The sequence below is a fragment of the Pinus tabuliformis genome, chromosome 7 (genome assembly GCF_031772625.1).
Source record: "Pinus tabuliformis cultivar Carrire ecotype Pingquan chromosome 7, CPIR1, whole genome shotgun sequence".
Lineage (NCBI taxonomy): Eukaryota > Viridiplantae > Streptophyta > Pinopsida > Pinales > Pinaceae > Pinus > Pinus tabuliformis.
Window position 1 is genome coordinate 1,536,282,105 of NC_142293.1, and position 15,276 is coordinate 1,536,297,380.

Here is a 15,276-nt window from a genome sequence, read left to right on the forward strand (position 1 = left end):
TTGCAGCTCCGACATACATTCTACAAATGTTTAACCTTTAGCATTCTTGATTTCTTTCTTTCCCAGGTTCCTCAACTCGTAAAATCCTCTTGAACGCATCCCAAATACTTTCTATAATGGACTATTTTTGGTCCTTTTGTTGGGAGAGACATTATAGGAAAATTCATCTTAGGCAAGCACTTGGTCCCACTGCTTGGGGTGTTCACTTGTCAAACACCTTCGCATGTTCACAAAAGTCCTCTTCACCACCTCTATTTTCCCATCTATTTGTGGGTGGTAAGATGAATTGTAGCTTATATTTGTGCCTAGTTTTTTCCATAAATTCCTCTAGAAATGGCCTATGAATCTGGTATCTCAGCCAGAAAAAATGGTTCTTGGCATCCCATGCAATCTTACAACTTTTTTGAAAAAAATATTTACAATTTTTGTTGCATCAGTGGTTTTTGTGCATGATATGAAATGAGCCATTTTTTAGAATCTATCCACAAAAAAAAATATAGAATCATTACTTCTTTGGGTCCAAGGTAATCCCAGGAGAAAATCCATGTTGATAGAATCCCAAGGCTTGCTCAAAATAGGTAAAGGATGGCACAACCCTATGTTCTACCTTCTTCCTTTGGCATGTTGGAAAACCCTGCACTTTTCCACAAATTTCTTCACTTCATCTTGAATACTATGCCAATAATACAAAGAGTAACAAAGAGAAGCTCTCGTCAATCCAAAACTATCCTGATAGCCCTCCACTGTGTTTTTCCTTGATTAAATTATCTCTCATGGAACAATTTAGTATGCATAAATGACTATTCTCAAGCAACAATCCCTCATGGATCATATACTAAAGCCAAGCACTCCTATCTCCCATCATTGGGTTCTCATACACTTCATAGGCCGCTCGAAATTATGGGTTTGTTTTGTACATTTCCTTGAGATGCCAAAAATCACAAAGTGTTCACCTGGAATTCCTGCAAAACCAAACAACTTATGCTCAAGGAATTTTCAACTTTAATAACATTGCCATTGATATGTTTAAGAATAAAGGTATATTTATACACAAACACCACCCACTTTTCATGCCTCTAATTTAATTTCTCCTATCTAGTTATAAACTATAAGTCATTGTCGTTTGCGTGTAAAACAAATTCCCTTGGTATCAGTTAATGTCTCCATTTTGCCAAAGCCTAAATTATGGCATAAAACTCTTTTTCATAAGAGGAATACCTCTCTTTTTCCTCATTCAGCTTTTCATTAAAATAAGTGATAGGATTATTAGAACAATGCCGATGGCCATTCTAATTGGATCACAAGTGACTTGAAAAGGTTTATGAAAATATGGTAAAATCAAGAAAGGTTGTTCAGTTATTTTGTCTTTCAACAATTTAAATCCCCTTTCAATTTCTACTGTAATCCAAGTGGATATTGGTGGCCAACCACCTATTCCACTTGGATCCCCAACAATGTTCTCTATAAATTTCCTATTTTTCAACACATTTTTTCGGCAATTTTCTATTTTTGGTAGTTTTCCAGTCATGAACTCGTAGATCCATTTTGAGGCCTTAAATAACATTTTTTGGGGAAATGGGAAAATGCGAGTCAACGTTGTTGACCTCTGATAGAAATTTCTAATGCGTTATCATGGGCACCAAATGGAGATCTTATTCCAAAGTTACGACCCTAGGAAGGTGACATTCCAACTAACCCCATCGAGGGCCATACCTTTAGATGCTTCATCTCCTAGGGTTAGGTTTTTGGATGTTTATGGTTTCTCATTGTTTCTCCATGATAAAAGGGCCTGTAAGCCTCATTGTAACACAATTTCAAAGACATGTAGTTGTCACATCTCTCCTTAGAGAGAAGCTATCATCGTCAAGCTAGTTTATTTCCTTTCTGCATATAAATAATTCTCATTATTTTATTATTTATCAATTGAAGTTTTGTTTCGATGTATTTTCATGTTTTATTTAAATTTGTATTTAATTTCGTTCTTTCATAAATATGGATCAGTGCTATCAAAACGTGCTCTTTCTCTATTTTTTGTGCACGTCCCCAATGAGGCCAAGATATAAGGTGTTGGGACTTGAACTGGTTGAGCCCTTGCAAGATCGACATCACTAACCCAAATGGTCCCCCATGGAGAAATAAACGAAAGACGAAGGAGAAAGAGTCCCTTTCAAATTGTTACTCAAAAAATCCCTCGAGTGGAAAAGGAATGAGATGATAGATAATTTTTCCCAGATCCTTCGACGGATAGTAATGGGCAAAGAATATTTCATCCATTAGTCACTTCAAAGGCGCCGCCCCCTTTAAGGTACAAGTTAACTTTGACATCCCAATATTTGAAGGCTGGATATACACAAGTGCTCTCAAAAGATGGTTAAATCTACTAGAAGGATTTTTTTCAATCCATAATTTTTCTAATAGGGAAAATATTACTTTTGCACTCCTAAAGGGCACCCCCCATGTCAAAGACTAGCGGGAAACTTACTACAAACAAAGGGACAAGGAAGAACCCTCATTACTTTCAACCACACTCTCTTGGGAATCTTTTCGAGATGTTTTCAAGGAACAATACTATCTTGTTGGGAGCTATGAAAACAAGCACATAAAATGGACCACACTGCAGCAGGAAAGGGACCAAGATGTGCTAAATTTCACGGATATTTTTCATACCTTATGCACAAATTTGGGTATTAAGGACTCTAAGCAACATCTGGTACTCAAGTACCACTACACAAATACATCTAGGAAGAAATGGAGTTCCTCGACATCTCCTCGCTTAGCGCAACATATCGATATGTTGTCAAGATCGAGCATAAATTTAAACAGAAGGAGACTTTGGATCTCTGAATCTGAATCAGAGCGAAGGCACCTCCAAACCGCAGAACAAAGGACAGAGCCAAGGAGGAACATCCCAGGACTACCCATCGAAGCCACAAGCAAAGAAGATCAATGGAAAGATGAAGGAAAACATAGGAAGGTGGTGTGAGTTCCACAAGAGCCCCACTCACAACACAAATGAGTGTCGTGCAAAGTAGCCATTGGTGGCCGAGCTAAAAGATTTAGAGTCAGATGCATGTTCTGACTTTGAGCCAAAAACTGAGAAGGGGAAACAAGATCATTGATGCAAAACTCAGTGTCATTATTGTCAAAACCAAGGTCAAGAAGATTGAGCCTGAAGATATAGAGGAGGGTGAGCATCTCTTCCACTCATAAATGAGGGTTAAGGGTTATGAACTATAGTTCATTATCTATAGTGGGAGTCAAAAGAACCTCATCTCACCAGAGGTCATTAAGCAGTTGGACCAACTGACAACACCACACCCGTAACCATACACCATCGGTTGGCTCCACTAAGGGCAAGATCTCTATGTCAGCCAACAGTGCCTCCTTCCCTACAACATCAAACCTTTCATGGATGAGGTATTGCGTGATGTTTCTCCTCTTTAAGTTTGTGATGTTTTATTAGGGCAACCATACTTGTGGAAGTGTTACGCTATGAATCAGTCCAGACCTCATATTGTTATTATTACTTTGGGCAAAAAACTATACAAGATACCAGAGATAGCCCCGCCCACTGCCATTTCTTTGATCTCTGTTATGTAATGTAGTAAGATCATCTCCCATACCGATAAATTTTTCTTCTTTCTGATTCACTCTCAAAGTAAGGTGAAGATCATGGCCACATCCATGGCCCCCAGAAAGGGTTGCGCAACACAAGCAAGTTGATAAGGTCATGAAAGAGTACAAGGACATCTTTTCTTCACCCACAACGGTACCTTTACATTTTCAGGTCAAACATTCGATCGATTTGACTCCTAGAGAACCTCTGACTAATTGGCCAATCTACCACTGCTCTCTTCTAGGAAACGAGGAAATCAAGAGGAAGATGCTGGAGTTTCTATAAAAAGAGAACATCCGACCAATTTCATCACCTTGTGGGAGCCCAACTATACTTTTATAAAAGAAAGATGGGAGTTAGAGATTCTATATTGATTATCAGACACTGAATAAAATCACTGTCAGGCATAAATACCCAATCCCACATATTGATGACCTTTTTGACCAACTCAAGGGGGCTAAGTACTTCAACAAGATTGATTTGAAATCTGCCTACCACCTAGTTACAATAGAAGCCACACACGTATGGAAGATCACCTTCAAGTCTAAGGAGGGTCTCTTTCAATGGTTGGTCATGCCCTTCGGAGTTCACTTAAAAGTATAAAAACAAATTATACAAATATAATGAATATTTGATCTTTACTTTAAGAACATAATATTTTTAATAAAAATGTAATTATAAATATGAATAAATATGGCTAATGTGACCTATGTTTTTGAATTCATATGAATTAAACATAATTTGTTTATTGTCTCGAGTTCTTAAGGTTTTATCACCATATCTTTCTAAAGGTTTTATCACCATATCTTTCTATATAATTCCCTATTATAGTTATGTTTTTACTTTTTATGATAAGATCAACTTATTCTCCTATATGGTATGTTAGGGATAGACATTTTGATATAAATCTAGTTCATATTTCCTAGTTTTTCGTTGGAAAGGCATTAAATATTTTATAGTAGTTTATAGTTTACTATTAACTAAGAGCTTTCAAGTTTTTCATGCACACTAATATATTTTCTCAAGTACGATTTTATATTTTCCAAACGTTTATATATGTTGTAGATTTAGTGGTTTGCTAATAGCTTTTCTAGCTTTTTCAACTCATATTAAGAAGGCATACATACTCTACACTTCTCTGGTTTTGAACTTGTGATCTCTTCCGAAAAAACACTTGCTCTTAACCATTAGATCCACTCAAATTAACATTAAAATAATAATAATAATAATAATAATAATAATAATTAATTAATTAATTAAATTAAAAATAAAAGCTAGAATAAAAAATAAATTGAAATATAACATAATTTAAATTTAAAAATAAATATTAAATATAATATAATTAAAATAAAATATATTATTAAAAAAATAAAATAAATTGAAATATAACATAATTAAAAATTAAAAATAAATATTAAATATAATATAATTAAAATAAAATATATTATTAAAAAATTAAATTAATATATATAAATATAAATGAAAAATAAATAAAATAAATGTAATATAATTTGAATCTAAAAGTGAACATTAAATATAATATGATTTAAAATAAAATACACAATTAAGAAAATAGTCCTTAATTAAATACATCATTAAAAGTAAAGTTATATATACTTAAAAGTAAAATTATATATACTTATGTCTGTAAATTTTTATAATATATCAAAGTATATATTTTTAATTTTGAAATAATAAAAATATATCAAAATTAAATCTTAAAATTGTAATTGATAAAATTATAAATTTTGATAAATAAAAATATTAATATAAACTAATTCCAATTATATATTAAAATAAAAATTTTAAGAGATAAAATTATATTCAACAATTAATTTTAAATATTTATTAAATATAAATATAAATTTTAATAAATAAAAATATAGATATGAACATTTAAAAAACATATTAGAAAGAGACACGAGGAGCATTTCTCACAAATTGCTTCGAGGAATTCAATACACCGTCTCTGTAAAGAAGGCTTACGCTTGATCATGGGCAATAGTTGGTCTACAGAAAGCTTAATGAACAATTTTACCAGTGATATCATAAATTATTAATTTAACCATTGAAAATAATCATCTAACCATTGAACCAATGTTAATTCAGTTTGAAGATGAAGCTCAAAATTTAGAAATAGGTTTAATTTTTGAAATCATATGTCTAAATTTTTTGGAGTGAATTATGTTATGTTTTTCATAATTTTTTTAATAATGTAAATTTTGAAACGGTAATTGACATTGTTACCCTTTTTCTAGAGATAGTAAAAAAGTAACCTGATTTTGAAAATAGACGATGCAGAACACACATATTTTTTTTAAAACATAGTTTTTGGCATTTTAAATAACCAATACGATTACTTGTTCCGTAGGAGTAGTAAAAATACCCGATTTTGAAAAGTGGTGATGCAGGATACACTTCTTTTTTTTTGGAACATATTTTTAACACTTTAAATTTTCTTATGTATCAAATATAAATGTTTGTTTTTAAATGTTAGTGATTTTCATGCCGACTTTGAAACGTGTTGATGCAGCATACCTTTTTTTTAGAGGACTTATTTTTCACACTTTAAAATTTATTATGTTCAATTTTTTTTGAAATTATGATTACTTAATGAATTTTCAAATTGTTATATTTTTCTTTTTTTAAATGTTGATTACTTATAAAAAAATATAAAATATGTGTAAAAAATACCAAAAAATAAATTATCTTATAAACCATAAAAGAATTTGGAAAAATAAAAATAAAAATAATATCTATATCTATATATATATATATATAAGTAAGTAAAAATAGAAAAATTAAAAAATAAAAAACCATTAAAAAATAAAAATAGAAAATTAGAAAATTAACCAAAAAAATTAAAAAACTAGTAAAATTAATATTAAAAACATTTAAAAAAAAAACAGACACACACAAATTATAAAAAATAAAAATAAATAAAAAACAAAAAAAATATGAAAATTTTAAATATATATATATCTTTTAAAAAAAAACAAACAAACCAACAAAAAAAACCATTTCAAGTTTTAAAAAAATATGTATCTTTTTTTTTAAGCGCTAGCTCTTTTATTTAAAAACAATAAAAATTTAAATTTTAAAATTTTAAACTTTTTTTAAAACAATAGTTTTAAACACTTTTTAATTTTATTAAAAAATAAAAAATAAAAAATGACCTCGCGCCCTGGTCGCCCATGTTGGCGCGGCCTCGGTGGAGGGTGCAAACCCTCCGCCTAGGGCCGCGCCACCACAGGTGGCCAGGTGGCACGAGGTAATTTTTCTTTGAAAATTTTTTTTTGTTAATTTTCTTAAAAAAAAATAAAAGGTCTAAAATTTTCAAATTTAATTTTTTTTTGTTTTTAAATAAAAAAGTTTGGGTTTATTAAATTAAAAAAAAAATCAAAATATAAAAAAAATATATATATATATATATATATTTTTATATATTTATATTATTTTTTATATATTTTTTTATTTTGTTTTTTTTAATTTTTTATTTGTTTTTTTTAATTTTTTTTTATTGTTTTTAATATTTTTTATTTGTTTTTTAATTTTTTTTGTTAATTTTTATTTATTTGTTTTTTTAATTTTTTTTTTTATTTTTAATTTTTTTTAAATTTTTCTATTTTTACTTACTTAATTTTAATTTTTTTTTTTTTATTTTTTTTTTTTTTTTTCCAAATTCCTTTATGGTTTATGAGATTTTTTTTAACATTTTTTTTTTGTTTTATATATATATATATATATATTTGGTTTTTTAAGTAATCAACATTTAAAAAAAAAGAGAAAAATAAAAGAACTTGATTTTTTTTTATGGTTTACAAGATAATTTTTTTTTTTTTTAATATGTTTTTCTTACTATTTACTTGTTAATAATTTTTTAGTTTTTTAATTCTTATTTTTTATAGGTTAATTTTGTTTTTTAAAATATTTTTATGATTGATTTTATATATATATATATATATATATATATATATATATATATATATATATATATATATATATATTTATTTATTTGTCTCTTATATATATATATATATATATATTTATATTTGGTTTTTTAAGTAATCAACATTTAAAAAAAATAATAATAAATAAAAGAACTTGATTTTTTTTTTTTTATGGTTTACAAGATAATTTTTTTTTTAAATATGTTTTTCTTACTATTTACTTGTTAATAATTTTTTAGTTTTTTAATTCTTACTTTTTATAGGTTAATTTTGTTTTTTTAAACATTTTTATGATTGATTTTTTTTTTTGATATATATATATATATATATATATTTGTCTTTTTTTATATATTTGTTTTTTTTTAATTTTATTTTATGTTTTGTTTTTAGTATATAATTTAATTTATGTTTTGTATTTTTTTAACTTTTTTTTGTTTTGTGTTTTTCATTGTTTTAACGCCATTATTTCAAAAGGTCGAAATTTTACTCTTGAAAAAAAAAGTGTTATCCCAGCATCAACACTTTTTGTTAAAATTTACCATTGATATTAAAAAAAAAAGAAGAAGAAGAAAAGAAAAGAAAGTGTTATTCGAACATCAACACTTTTCATTTTGAGGGTGTTTTTTGGACAATTTTTGCACAAAAAATTTGATTTTCACCGCCATTTTTAAAACATGTTGAAAATTTATCCCAAAAAAAAGAAAGAAAGAAAGAAAGAAAAAAGAAAGAAAAAAAAAAGGTGTTATTCTAGCATCAATACTTTTCGTTTTTAGCACTGTTTTTGATGTTTTTACGGGGTTTTTTTGCCAGAGTTCCCGTTTTGAGTTTATAGTTCCCGTTTCAAAGTTTACATTGTTTTTTCCTAGATTTTTTCTTTTTAATAGAGTGAATTATGTTATGTTCGTCAAAATCTTTTTCCTAAATTATTTTTTTCGTAGAGTTCATATGTTATCGTTTTACTGAACTTTTCAATTTTTGTATTTTGATTTTATAAATTACATGTGCTAGTTTGGAAAGATCAATTTGGTAGATCTACTTTACACGATACATATTAAGTATGGTTATACATAATGTGATTTTATAATTAAGTAGAATTATGTTTTTTTTTTAAGGAAAAAAGTATTAAACCACAAATATTAAAATTTTAATAAATAGGAAAGAAGTACAATAGTCTTTTCTTATTTGCTCACTTAAACTTTTTGTTAGATGGGTCTTTGTCAAGGTTGCCCCATTTCAAAAGTTTTTTCTCTTTTTCTTTAATGTTATTTAGTTCTTGATTAAATTTTGGTATGGATGTAAATTTTTCACTGGGTGATGATTCATCTGTCAAATATTATTTAAAAAAATATATATATATTTATCAAATTTTTGGTGTTAAATGATTTAAAAAATAAATATAAATGATTAAATTATCAAAATTGATGAATTTTTTTTATTTTGGAATTTTTATTTCTAATCTTATGTCTACCAAACCTAAAATATAATTAAAAATTTATTTTAAGTATTATTTTTTTCTATTAAAATAATTTAAAAAATCATATAAATGATAAAAAGTATTAACATGATATATATATAGGAGTAGTCTACCTAGGCTGTAGAATGGCCCGTTTTCCAGCACCGGCCGGAAAATCGTCCGGCTCCGGCCACCGGGAATGTCTCCATCCTCCGCCACCCTCCCCTGACAGTCCTGACATTCCCTGACAAAAAAATCTGAATGCAGTTAGAGCGCCTGACATCCCCTGACCGATCAGGGACAAGCTGGAATTCATGCGGGGAGTATTATGGCCGGTTCGAAATGGTCACCCGCGCGCGATTCCGCTCTGTAGCTCACTTCCCGCTCTGCTCTGCGATTCCGCTGTGCTGGCTTACCGCTCTGCAATTCCGCTCTGCAGCTCGGCCGTCAAAGCAGCCAGGGCCATTGCGTTTCAAGCCGCGCTTCGATCCATGTATCTCCACCATCCTGTATCTCATCAGGCAAAGCCGTTTCATCGAATGCCCTGGATGTTTTCATGGCTCTTTTTTCTTTGTTTGAACTCTGTTTTTGCATTGGCCCAATTCGACAATTTTGTTTACAATGGATTCAGAAACAGAAATCTCAACCTGGATGGAATAGCGAACATCAATCCTGCAGGAGTCCTAGAGCTCACAAACGTCACACAGTTGATGTTGGGCCATGCCTTTTATCCGTTTCCTTTACGCTTCAAGAATTTTTTGAATAATTCCACTCTTTCTTTCAGTACGACCTTCATTATGTCCATTGTCCCACGGTACCCAACTCTTGGAGGTCACGGTATAGCCTTTCTGTTGTCCCCGTTTAAGGAATTGCACAGAACTTTGACCAGTCAGTACCTCGGCCTCTTCAATGCTTCCAGCAATGGGAAGGATTATAATCATATATTTGCGGTGGAGTTTGATACTACTAAGGATTTTGAGTTTGGTGATATTGATGATAACCATGTGGGTATCAATATCAACAGTTTGATATCAAATATGTCCACGACAGCTGGGTACAGAACTGGTAATGGGACAGTTCAGGGATTTAATCTGAAATATCAGAAGAGTATTCAGTGTTGGATAGATTTTGATGGTGCAGAGAATAGGCTTAATGTAAGTGTTGTACCAGGGGGGATGACCAAGCCTGATCTCCCATTGATATCTATTCATGTTAACCTCTCAGATGTCCTTCTTGATTATATGTATGTTGGGTTTTCAGCATCCACAGGGCTGCTTTCTAGTGCTCATCGCCTTCTAGTTCTCGGATGGAGTTTCAGGATGAATGGGCCTGCACAGGACCTTGAACTCTCAAAGCTTCCTCAGATTACATCTGCAAATTCTATGGTGAAGACTAGAAGGTTCATAGTTGAGGTATCCATAGCTGCCGTAAGTATCACACTTCTTGCAAGTTTGGCAGCAGTTTACCTTATTAGGGGGATTCAACAGAGTGAGGTGATTGAAGAATGGGAGCTTGAATATGGTCCTCATAGATTCCCCTACAGTGAACTTAAAGTGGCCACAAAGGGATTTAGGGACAAACAGCTGCTGGGGTTTGGAGGTTTTGGCAGGGTTTATAAGGGCGTTATTCCCAGCACTGGGCGGGAAGTTGCAGTGAAGTGGGTTTCGCATGAATCCATGCCAGGGGTGAGGGAATTTATTGCAGAGATTGCAAGCATTGGCTGGCTGAGGCACAGGAACTTAGTTCAGCTTCAAGGTTGGTGTCGGTATAAGGAAGAGCTTCTGCTTATCTATGATTACATGCCAAATGGTAGCCTTGACAAGCTCTTATTTGAGAGCACACCGAATATGTTGACTTGGTCGCAGAGGTATACAATTTTGAAAGGGGTTGCTTCGGCTTTGCTTTATCTTCATGAAGAATGGGAGTAGACAGTAGCCCATAGAGATGTCAAAGCAAGCAATGTATTATTAGATGCATATTTGAATGGCAGGTTAGGGGACTTTGGGCTTGCTCGTTTATATGAACATGGTTCAAATCCTCACACCACCCATGTAGTTGGAACTATTGGATACCTTGCTCCAGAGCTTCCTCGTACTGGTAAGGCCACAACAAGCACTGATGTGTTCGGATTTGGGGCTTTATTGCTTGAAGTGGCTTGTGGAAGAAGACCCATTGAGCCGAAGATGTCTCCCGAAGAATTAATTTTGGTTGACTGGGTTCGAGAGTTTCATTCCAAGGGAAAGCTTTTGGAAGCAGTTGATCCTAGACTTCTTAATGAGTACCCTGTTGAAGAAGTTGGGCTCGTTCTTGAACTGGGTTTGCTCTGTTCCCATCCTCATCCCGAAGCTCGACCTAGTATGAGAGAAGTAGTGCAAATGCTTGCAGGCGATAAAGCACATCCTGTGCCACCTTCTGAACCTCCTTCGGCAGACACACCTACAAGAACTGAAAATCTTGATGAATTCATTGTTTCATTTTCTTCATACAAGCATGGTTCATCTATTGCTATCTCACATCCTAACAAAAGCTCAGATGGTAGGCTAGTTTTCACACCGGATAGAACATCACCACTTTCACTGTTAGCAGCAACAGCTTGAAAGGTGTGTGTAATTAAAACAAGTCATGGAGTAACTGTTGTTGAAAAAACATATTTATTTTGGTCCGTTGGTGCATGATCCATGTCTTCTTGTTTATTGGACTGGCCAATGATGAGTTACTTCCTCTTCAAACAGACTAAGAGCTGGAGTTCCAGAGATACAGAGCTTGGAGTTTTCCTTTTGATATATCAGAAAAAAAGGCTAACAGATCTGAAGTCTATGATTGCTGAGTGTAGACAAACTGTGTGCAGTTTTACTAATCTTCAAAGAGTATTTGATGCAACAAAATGTAGTGATTTTTCTTCAGTTGACCCAGTTTTTCATCTCAGCAAATGGCTTGATTATCTGATACAACAGAGTGTAAATTTAGAGGAGAATTTCTTCTCTGATGTTTAAATTATATTTACAAGTCACAAAAAAATAACAGTGTGTGTTGAGTTTCTTTCAAGTGTGAAGATATGCCGAGTTACATTATCTGTGTAACTAGCAGTTTCCATTGTATATGAAATGCATAAAGAAATCTCTGGCTTGCATTCTTGTGCTTCAGAAACAAAGTTGTTTCCCAATTGTATTTCTGATTTTAGGGGCGACATTGTTTCAATGTTTGTACATTCCTTATAGAAAAAAAGGTGAACAATCATCTGTTCCCTCTATATTAAAAAAACAATCCTTGTTGCTTTATGTACTTCTTTGTTATAGTTTTAAATATTTTGAATTTCCTATTTATCTTCACAATTTTTCTGCTGTAGATTCTTCTCTAATTGCTATAGGTTGCTCTCTAGGTAAAACAATTTAGTATCAAGTGGTTGTTGGTTTCAAAGGGGGAGATCTTTGTTGCCAAGTTGAAGAAGCTTGGTTTGCAGAATCTTGTGTTCTTGAGGCCTTGTTTTGGGGTCTTGATCAGAAAGCTAGAGAAATCTCATTTTCTAGGTAAAGAAGCTCAAGTTGGACAATGTTGTGTTGTTGTAGTAGTGATTATTTTGAGGTAGCTAGCTTCAGTGAGAGGCTAATAAGATATATGTGGTAGGAGAAATGACATCTAGACATTTAGAGATCGATAAATTCTATGGCCACAACTTCCATTTATGGAGGTTGAAGATGGAATATTTGCTTATTGAAAGAGAGTAGAAATCAGTATGAAGGACACAAAGTCTGACATCGTGAAGTAGGAGGACTGGGGCAAGATGAATGATAAGGTCATGGCCTTGATTGGTCTTGATATATCAAATTCAATGTTAATGGATGTGTTAGGAGAAGATAACTTAAACAGGGTGCACAATTTGATTGATAACAACTATAATATATGTGTGAAAGTAGCTCATCTGTAGAATAGGTACTATTGAAGGATGAGCATAAAGTAACAGGAATTGCCACAAAATCTGAGTAGGGCAGTGAACCTCTCCACTCATGTTTAGATTCCAACTCGGATGATAGTTAAAATGAATGATTTCATAACTTAAGCCTTCAGACCTGGCAATAATAATCATAAAGCATACATGTATCAAACCCAATTGGGCTATCAAGTATTATTGATTGATAAAGACACCAAATCTCTATAAACTTCAAAGAGCTGTTGAAATAGTTCCCTATTAAGCAAATGTGAAATCACTACACATTAGAACTTGAAGTCCCTAGATTTATTAATGAAGTATTCTTGTACGACTAATAAATTTATCTGAGCTCAGATATATCTAGATTCCATGACGTCAGAATTAAGAGGGCATAGATATGCTTCATCTAGGTCATTAAGAGAATTGCTTCATCTAGGTCATTATCCATATCTAACACAAACAAAGATTGATTTCAAAGTGGTGTTTTCCAAGAATGTATATGAATAATGAAAAATGCACCTGTTTAAAGCTACTATGGCTTTGTTTAATTTAACATTCCATGTAAACTGATAAAATAAACTAACAGTTGTTTATTCAAAGAAACTCAGTTAACGAGATTAATATGTTTCCAGAGGCACAAATATGACAATTATCGTGTACTATAATTAAGTGAGGATTTATTGTAAGCATGCTACATGGGTTAGATTTTGTTTAGCAAAGCAATCAACACCCTTTTCTTTGATTTTTGGTAGACTACTCCCTTTGGCCCGAAAGCCAACCCCTATTACATTGAAAATGATCAACTTTACAGAGAAATAAAGCTACTAGCTTTAAGGAATGAAATCCTAACAATAAACTAAAATAAAACAATCTTTGGCATGTTACAGGAAATCTGGAAATGATGAAATGGAATGCTTCAAATCTGAATTAGATCCACAGTTGATTGCTGACCCAATGCCTTGAAATCTGATATATACTCCACAGTTGCTGATTCTTCTCCATAAAATCTGAGACATGAAGCTGTTCCCTGAAAATCTGTCAGATATCCTTTAAACAACGCAAATTTTGCCACCTATCTGTTGTCACACAACACCTTTTTCTTTTATCAGGAGGAGTATTCTCCCTTGAGGAAGAGTAACTCAAATTAAATCTCGAGCATTTTGCTTGTTTAAAGCATCAGGTGGTTTTGAAACATGAACTACAAAATGAGTGCCCAAAGGAGCAGATTCAAAAAACATAGAGGTGCCACTGGTTTGTGTGTCTAGCTTTCGATGGCTCCCCTCTGGCTCACATAGCTTTGCTTTTCACTTAATACATTCCAAAACACTGTTGGTTCATCCGCAGACTTTATCAAATCCTTTGACAGTCTATTACCCACTACAACACTGTTTGTTCCTCTGAAGATTCATTTGCAGATTTCAAGAATCTGTTCACTTCCATTCCTGCCCTTCCAGAGATGTAGTGTATAGATACAAAAGGAAGTTACAAATTTACAACATACACTTTTTAAGCTTGAAATGAAGCCATAGAAAATGGATGCACCGTTAGAATTATTATTCAAAATTTCTCATTTTGTGACCAAATCGCTCTCTTTGTTTAATGCTTTAGAAAAGCAAATAACCGTATTCTATTACCGTGCCACAACTAAATGATATACAGACAAAATCAATAAGAGCCATGCTAAATATGAGCTATAACTCATTCATATAGTTGAATTACCAATGTCAAGCCATTCATAGGCAAATATAAAAGAGATCAATGCTGGTCCATAAGGCAAAGTAGAAAAGAAAAGAAGAGGTACCTTAGATCACTAATTCACTCACTGAATGCTAAAAGGGACTAAAACAAGTATATAAGCAATGGGTGAAACTGTACACAGAATTGAACATCTTCATTTAATCTCAATCTAGTTCTCACATTTAGGTTTCTAAAATATGTGAACATGTCTTTGATCAACCAGAGTTTGTTGATGGAGAGGCAAATCACTTCAACAATTTCATAAAGGTGACTTAGACACTATAACCTTGATATGAGATTCAATCAATATTTAACAAAATATATTTTCTATATTTCCCAATCATTTGTGTCATGAGATGATATAAAACTATGATGATGTCAACATTGTAGTATGTTACTATGCCAAGAAATTTGAGGCTGGAGGCCTATAACACTCCTCAATGTCTCCCACAAGGTTATTACAAACATTTTAAGAAAATGATTCAAGTCGCAAGCTTCCAAAATCATAAGAAAGAATATTATCACCTTGCAGAGCATCAAATTGGCCAGGGAGATGAGTAAGAAGGCTCACTTCCTTGAATTTGATCTTGAC

General features: G+C 32.1%; 1 pseudogene; it reads left to right on the top strand.

Moving 5' to 3' along the window:
- The first annotated feature begins 9,567 nt into the window (after positions 1 to 9,567).
- Positions 9,568 to 12,286, top strand: LOC149253726 (L-type lectin-domain containing receptor kinase S.4 pseudogene; annotated as a pseudogene).
- The last annotated feature ends 2,990 nt before the right edge of the window (positions 12,287 to 15,276 follow it).